This window comes from Camelus ferus, chromosome 9 (genome assembly GCF_009834535.1).
Source record: "Camelus ferus isolate YT-003-E chromosome 9, BCGSAC_Cfer_1.0, whole genome shotgun sequence".
Classification (NCBI taxonomy): Eukaryota; Metazoa; Chordata; class Mammalia; order Artiodactyla; family Camelidae; genus Camelus; species Camelus ferus.
In genome coordinates, this window is record NC_045704.1 from 7958002 (window position 1) to 7964570 (window position 6569).

Below are 6569 nucleotides of genomic sequence, written 5' to 3' on the forward strand. Positions count from 1 at the left end.
GGCTTGGTCCCTGGCACCTCCCGGTGCGCCTTCGCTCCTCTCCAGCCTTCTCACAGGGGTTGCAGATAAATGAGCAAAGTCACCACCAAAAGGAGGAAGCCAGAAGTCCCGCAGTGACGTTTTAGGAATGCACCAGCCCGAAACTCTTGGGCCTTCTTAGGTCCAGCACCACCTCCGAGTGAAGAATAGACTTTCGAGTGATGGACTTGGCCCCGAACATCAGAGAGTGGTTTGCCATCCCCTGAGGTGGGGAGACTGCAACTGGGGTGGCTTGGAGGCAAGCTCAGGACCCCAGTTTTGGCGTGGTCAGTTAGAAATAACTGTAAGACCACGAAGCGCATCCCCATGTGCACTTTACAGTAAATCTAAAATTGTTTTAAAAATAAAAATTTAAAATAAAAAGAGCAAGGAGGGACTTCTGGATGGATAACATGAGGAGTTCTGTGGGCTCATTTCCCACCAAAACTGGTGAAAACTATTTTTTAAAAAATCAAAAAGACAATGTCTCTGAAAATGTTCCCAAAGATGTATAGCAAGTGGAGAACATTTATTCAAGATGATCTGCTACAATTTTGTAAGAATAGAGAGATTTTGCATTATTTAAATTGAGACACTCACTCTCCCTCAAACTGCCCCAATTCAGCAAGATAGAAAATCCACTACACAGTGGTGCAGATGAGAACACAAGGACCCCTCACTCCCAACTCCCCGTTGGAGGGCTATCCTCCCAGGAGGGGCAGGAGGACAGTATTTCTCATCCTGCCCCAAGCTACTTGTTGCTAAGGCTAAGTTCCTAGCCAGTATTGGTCCCAGAGGTGGGACCCCCTTCTTCCACCCAGTCACCAATTCTGGGATGGAGGCTCCACCTTGGGCACCATGCTGCTAAGAATACTGAGACACTAACACTTTTGCCCCAGCTGAAAGGAAGTGTTTTCACAGTAGGAGAGGGCAGCAGAAAAGACCCAAGTCTAATTTCCACCCCTCGCCGGCACTGGTTCCGCAGCTCCCAAAGTAGAAGTGTCAGAGAGAAGTGGACCACTGTCCCCACTCCCAGTTCCAGAGCACTGGCTCAGCAGTTTTGCTTGAGGGGAGGAGCAGAGAACCTGGGAAGAGACCGTTGGAAGTGACCATCCTGGGGCTAGTATCAAACACCATGGGAACTCAAGAAGCCCAAATATTTTTGGTTTAGGCTGTGGAGCAGTTTGCCCCAGAGCACTGGTGAAAGCAGTGTAATTCTGAACTCTCTCCTCAAAGACCATGAATGGTCCCTGTAGGTGGAAAAAATCCCGAACTCCCAGATTCTTCCTGGCCAGGAACATGACAGATGAGCCCTGACCCTGGAATTCTGTAATCTGCTGCTTCCTGCTCACCCCCAGTATCACCTTAGGGGGAGTCATTCTCTCACAGGGATCTGCTCCAATCAGCTCTTCCTTCCTTCCATTCCTTGTAGACTCACTCTCGTTCTCAAGGAACCATGACCACCAACATTTCTTAATCCCAAGCCACAACTCTCACCCTGGAACTGAAGATCCCCCTGGAGCCACAGGCTGGTTTCTGGGGGCAGAGACGGGGAACTCGTACATCAACAACCGTGTTTGACCCAACAGTCTTAACAATGGTGTGAAAAGGCCAAGGGCATTCAGTAGCCTCATGGTAAAATCCACTCCAAATTCACTCTGCAAATAATTCCTAGAGAGGCTGAGAGAAGGCACGTTGTGAAAGATACAATGTTGTGTCATTCCCACCTGTGTTGTAGACAGGTGGTCCAGGGTGATGGGACTCAGCTCATGCCAACCATTTCCTCCTCACAGAGGCTTTTCCAGATCTCTCAATTTAAAGCAGTCCCCTAGAAAAGCAAAAATAAACAGATGGGACCTAATCAAACTTAAAAGCTTTTGCACAGCAAAGGAAATCATTGACAAAGCAAAAGACAGCTCACTGAATGGGAGAAGATACCTGCAAGTGATATGACCAATAAGGGGTAGATAGCCAACAAATACAAACAGATCATACAACTTAACATGAAAAAACCAAACAACCCAATTAAAAAATGGGCAGAAGACCTGAAAAGACATTTTTACAAAGAAGTCATGCAGATGGCCACTGGGCACAGGAAAGTAGCTCGATATCGCTAATCATCAGAGAAACGCAAATCAAACCCACAATGAGCTATCACGTCACACCTGTCAGAATGATGATCATCAAAAAGACCACAATGTTGGTGAGGGTGTGGAGAAAAGGTAACACTTGTACACTGTTGGTGGGAATGTAAGTCGGTGCAGCCACTGAGGAAAACAGTATGGAGACTCCTCAAAAAAACTAAAAATAGATCACAGATCCCTAGAAACAGGAGGCAGGGCACATCACACAGGGCCACAGGGGAAAAGACCACAATGGGTCAGGAGGCAGGAGAAAGCATGGTCCAGAGTTTTCACTGTTTTCCACAGGAAAGGTGGGGCAGAGAAGGGCCAACACCTTAGTACTGGCTGGTCTGAATACTGTCCACAGGCTTCAGAGCAAAGGGGCTGTCCCTGTTTGCCTGGCACTGCCTTTAGAGGGTCAGGAATATTGTCTCCCGACAAGTGTAAGAATCAGAAAGAGATGTTTCCAATTTGGGACTTTGTTTTAGTTTTTGTTTGTTTGTTTGGGCAGGGGGAGGTGATTAGGTTTATTTATTTATTATTGTTGTTATTTTTAAAAATTTAACTGATGTACTGCGGATTGAACTCATGACCTTGTGCATGCTAGGCATGTGCTCTGTCACTGAACTACACCCTTTCCCTACAATTAGGGGCTTTGGATTGCTTTAGACATGAAAGGAATGGCCCCTTAGAGTAGTCTGCTACCTCTAAGAATTGGCTAGCCCTGAAAGGGGCAGCCTTTCCCCAGTGAGCATGGCCCCAAATGCAGAACATCAGGAGTACAGATAATGGGTGTGACCATCACAGGGTTCTTAGTGGAGTGCTGATGTCATCTGATTTACGTTTTAAAAGGATCACTCTGGAAGCTAAGACTGTGGAAGGGCCATGAGAGGGGGAAAGAGACCTGACAGGAAGTTCTCACTGCTTTCCACACGTCTGAGGAAGACTCGATCCAGTGTAGTGACAGGAGAGGTGGTTTATCACAAAGTGCAGATGACAGTTGATCAAAGAGATGAGTAATCCCATTAGTACAAAAATATGGACATGAACACAAAGGTTTTACAGTATGGACTGGTGGTTGTTTTTTTTAACCTATCCAGACCCCACATTGCCTCCTTGGGTTGTTAGGCACATTCCTGGAGATACTACGGGTGTATCTGCTGCAGAAATGTTCATCACGTGCAGATGCTCGGGCAAATGGGACTGTGTTGCAGTGACAGAGCCCGGGCGCAGCGCTGGGGGTGGGGGTGGACGGCGCAGGAAGGTGTTAACTGAACAGTCTTTGGTTGCTCAAATTCCGTATATTCCAAAGAAAGGACTGGCCCTGGACCAGCTCCGGGAAGACCACCTGAGTCCTTGGAGTATCTTGCCTGGTAAGAGTGATTTTTATGGCTGAGGCCTTGGGTTCCACTGTGTCACTGTGGCCAGGTAATTCGTGCAGACAGTGTGGCTCATGGTGAAGGGCGGGTTGCATGCTGGGGGCCCTGAGCCACCCCATGTCCTTGCACCCTGCAGATCCAGATGACTGAGTATCCACGGTCAGTCATGTAGGACAGCGTGACTCACAACATCTGTGGACACGGAAGCTGGTGTGAACCTCTTGTCGGTGATGCTTGACCGTGCTGTCACACACCTTTGCTGAAGGAACTGAACATTCCTGCCAGCGTGCTGGGAGGGGTGGACTGGAAGCCGTGCCGGGTCTCCCCTGGGCTTCGCACACCTCCTCCCTTTGGTGATCTCGAGCTGCGCCCGTTTGCTGCCGTAAACCAGGAGCATCACAGCTCTTCTGAGTCGGCTGAGCCCTCCCAGCAGACCGGCACACCCGAGGGTGCTCCCGGGCAGCAGAGAGCTCTGACGGGTTCTCTGGAAAAGGAAGGTTATGACCTGCATGGGGGTTCTGGTAAAGGCTTCCCCGGGGAAGTGCTACCTGAGGAGAGCCAGGAGGAGCACTCACGCGCTGGCCAAGGCGGGGAGGGAAGAGCCCCACTGCAGGTGGGGAACCGAAGGGGGGCAGGGAGTGAGAAGAGCAGCGAGCATCGTGCAGGAGAAAAGGGAGTAAGCTGGGCACGTCCCACACCAGGTAAGGCCCCGGGGACGGGCCACGTTAAGGATTCGGTTTTTATCCCAAGACTTAAGAGGAGTCACGAAGCATCTTAGGGAACGTGGGCGGGGTGAGTAGTACGTGGTCAGATCTGCACTGCGTCTCTGGCTCAGTGCGGAGGAGGTGCTGGGGAGGAAATGTGAGCACAGTGGACGCAGTCAGTGAAGCAAGGCAGGAGCTGGGCTGGCAGATGTTTGGATGGACTGAGGAGACAGTGGACTACAGAGGACAGACTTGGGAGTCATTTAAGGGATAAAAATGGCAACTCTTTGAGAGGGAGGTTGGGGGGTTCTGGCCTGGCTAACTACACAGTGCCACGTAGAAAAGAAGGAAGATGAAGTAGATCAGAACGAGGGAGAAGCAGCTTTTGAATCTTATTAAATCTTGTGAAGGCCAAGGTACCTTTGAAATATCCAACAGGTGATAGCAAGAAGACAACTGGGAATTCAGGTCTAGAGCTCCATGGAGAAGTCAGGACTAGGGTAATAAATTTCAGTGTCCTCAAAGTAAATATCACTGAAGTCAAGGGCACAGATGAGGCCTTGGGAGAAACCACAGTGAGAAAGCAGTGGGCCCGCAGCCAAGTCTTTAAAAATTTCAGCACTGAATGGGTGGCCAGATATGGATGAGTCAGCAAAAAAGGGAGACAGTGAAGGAGAGGTGGGATGGAGAGAGAGCCTGAAGAAAGATGTCCCAGAACCAAGGAAACAGTGTATTTCAAGAATGGAGGGGTCACACAGTCAAGTTCTTAATCACAGCCCAATAAAGTCAGCCTTCATGGGAGTCACTGCTAACCTTGGCCAGAGATGTGCAGAGGTAGGCAAAGTGTCGTAAGGATGTTCACGAGGCAGAGTGGAGGTTTGGGGAGTGAAGAGGATCAGAGCAAGGAAGACGTCATGTTGAAATGAAAACAGGGGCTCCTTGATTAAAGGAGAGAGGAATGAAAAGACAAGGAACCCAAAGTCTCCGTACAAACGTAGGACCACAGAGGTGGCTGTCTGTCACTGAGGCTGAAGTGTGAGGGGTCTTAGGAAGGGCAAGAGCGAGAACACACACACGAGAAGCAGGCTTGCAGGTGGCTGTGATGACAGTTAAGGGCAAGACGCCAATATGGAGAAACAGGGCGATCACCGCTTAAGTGTGATCTCAGCTATCACTGACAAGGGTAAAGTAAAGAAAGGAAGTGCTTTAACCTGAGCGAGGACTCATACAGAAGCAGGGACACGGGAAGAAACCGAGAAGAGCAGGAGAGCAAAGGTGATGAAAGATGGTGCAGCTGTAAATGCCTTAAGGGACAGGAAGAGATGATAGTGTCCGTGGAAGAGATGGTGACCAAGGGAACAAATGACGCAGCAGAACTTGGGCGACGGCACACAGAAAGGCACTGCTTCCTCCAAAGCTCAAAATGCTGACGGAGTGACACCGGGAGAAGATCTGAAGGCAGTCTGTGTATTTGGGGACCTCAATTAGTTGTCCTTGGCCATTTTCAGAGGCGTGGGTCTATGAGAAGGGCCTCTGGAGCCATCTCTCTAAAGCACCAATCCCAGGGAGGGTAGCTGGGATCTTCCTAACACCGTCCTCCCGCAGACACCAGCTCCCCACCTGCTTGCCTGGGCACCGCCCCTCCTGGACGCCGCTCCCTACTCTGCCCATGGCTCCCCATCTTGTTCCGACTTACAGGTCACACCTGGCTTGGTGCACTCACACCCTAATCTTTTGAAGTGACATAAAAATGGCAACTTGACTTGCTAAGCTCTTAAAATTTACCACATTAATGCTTTGAGATGGATTGCTTTGAATTATAAGTTCTCATTACTATTAAGGTATGGAAAGGCCGACGCATCAGGAGACAAGGGCCACAGAAGGGACGGTTTGCTCCTCAGAGTCCCCCAGAGGGCAGTACCACACCACGCGGGGCCACGTGAGGGCACCAGGGTCGGCCGGGGGTATAGGGAGTGCGAGGAAAGCCCGGGCAACGGTCTTCATTGTGCTTTTCGCCGGAAAAGCATCAAGGAGGGTCAACAGGTTTAGGATTGGGTAGTCTGAATAAATTCAGAAGGAACTGTTCTCAGTTGCCTGGTACCTGGCCCCAGACCGATCAGGCCAAGGAGACAGTGGCTTCGTGTGTACGACATCAATAGACGGCAGCTAATGGGCACGGGCTGTGGACTGGTCTGCACGTGGAAGGCCCGCTCACAGGGCAGTCCTCTGCTGCTGGTAAGCAGCAGCTCACCCGGGGAGGAGCAGTCTCTCCAGCATCAGCAAGGGGCCAGACGCCAAGGTGTCAGAACAAACACATGTGCTTAGCAGCACGGACCTCTGAGCTA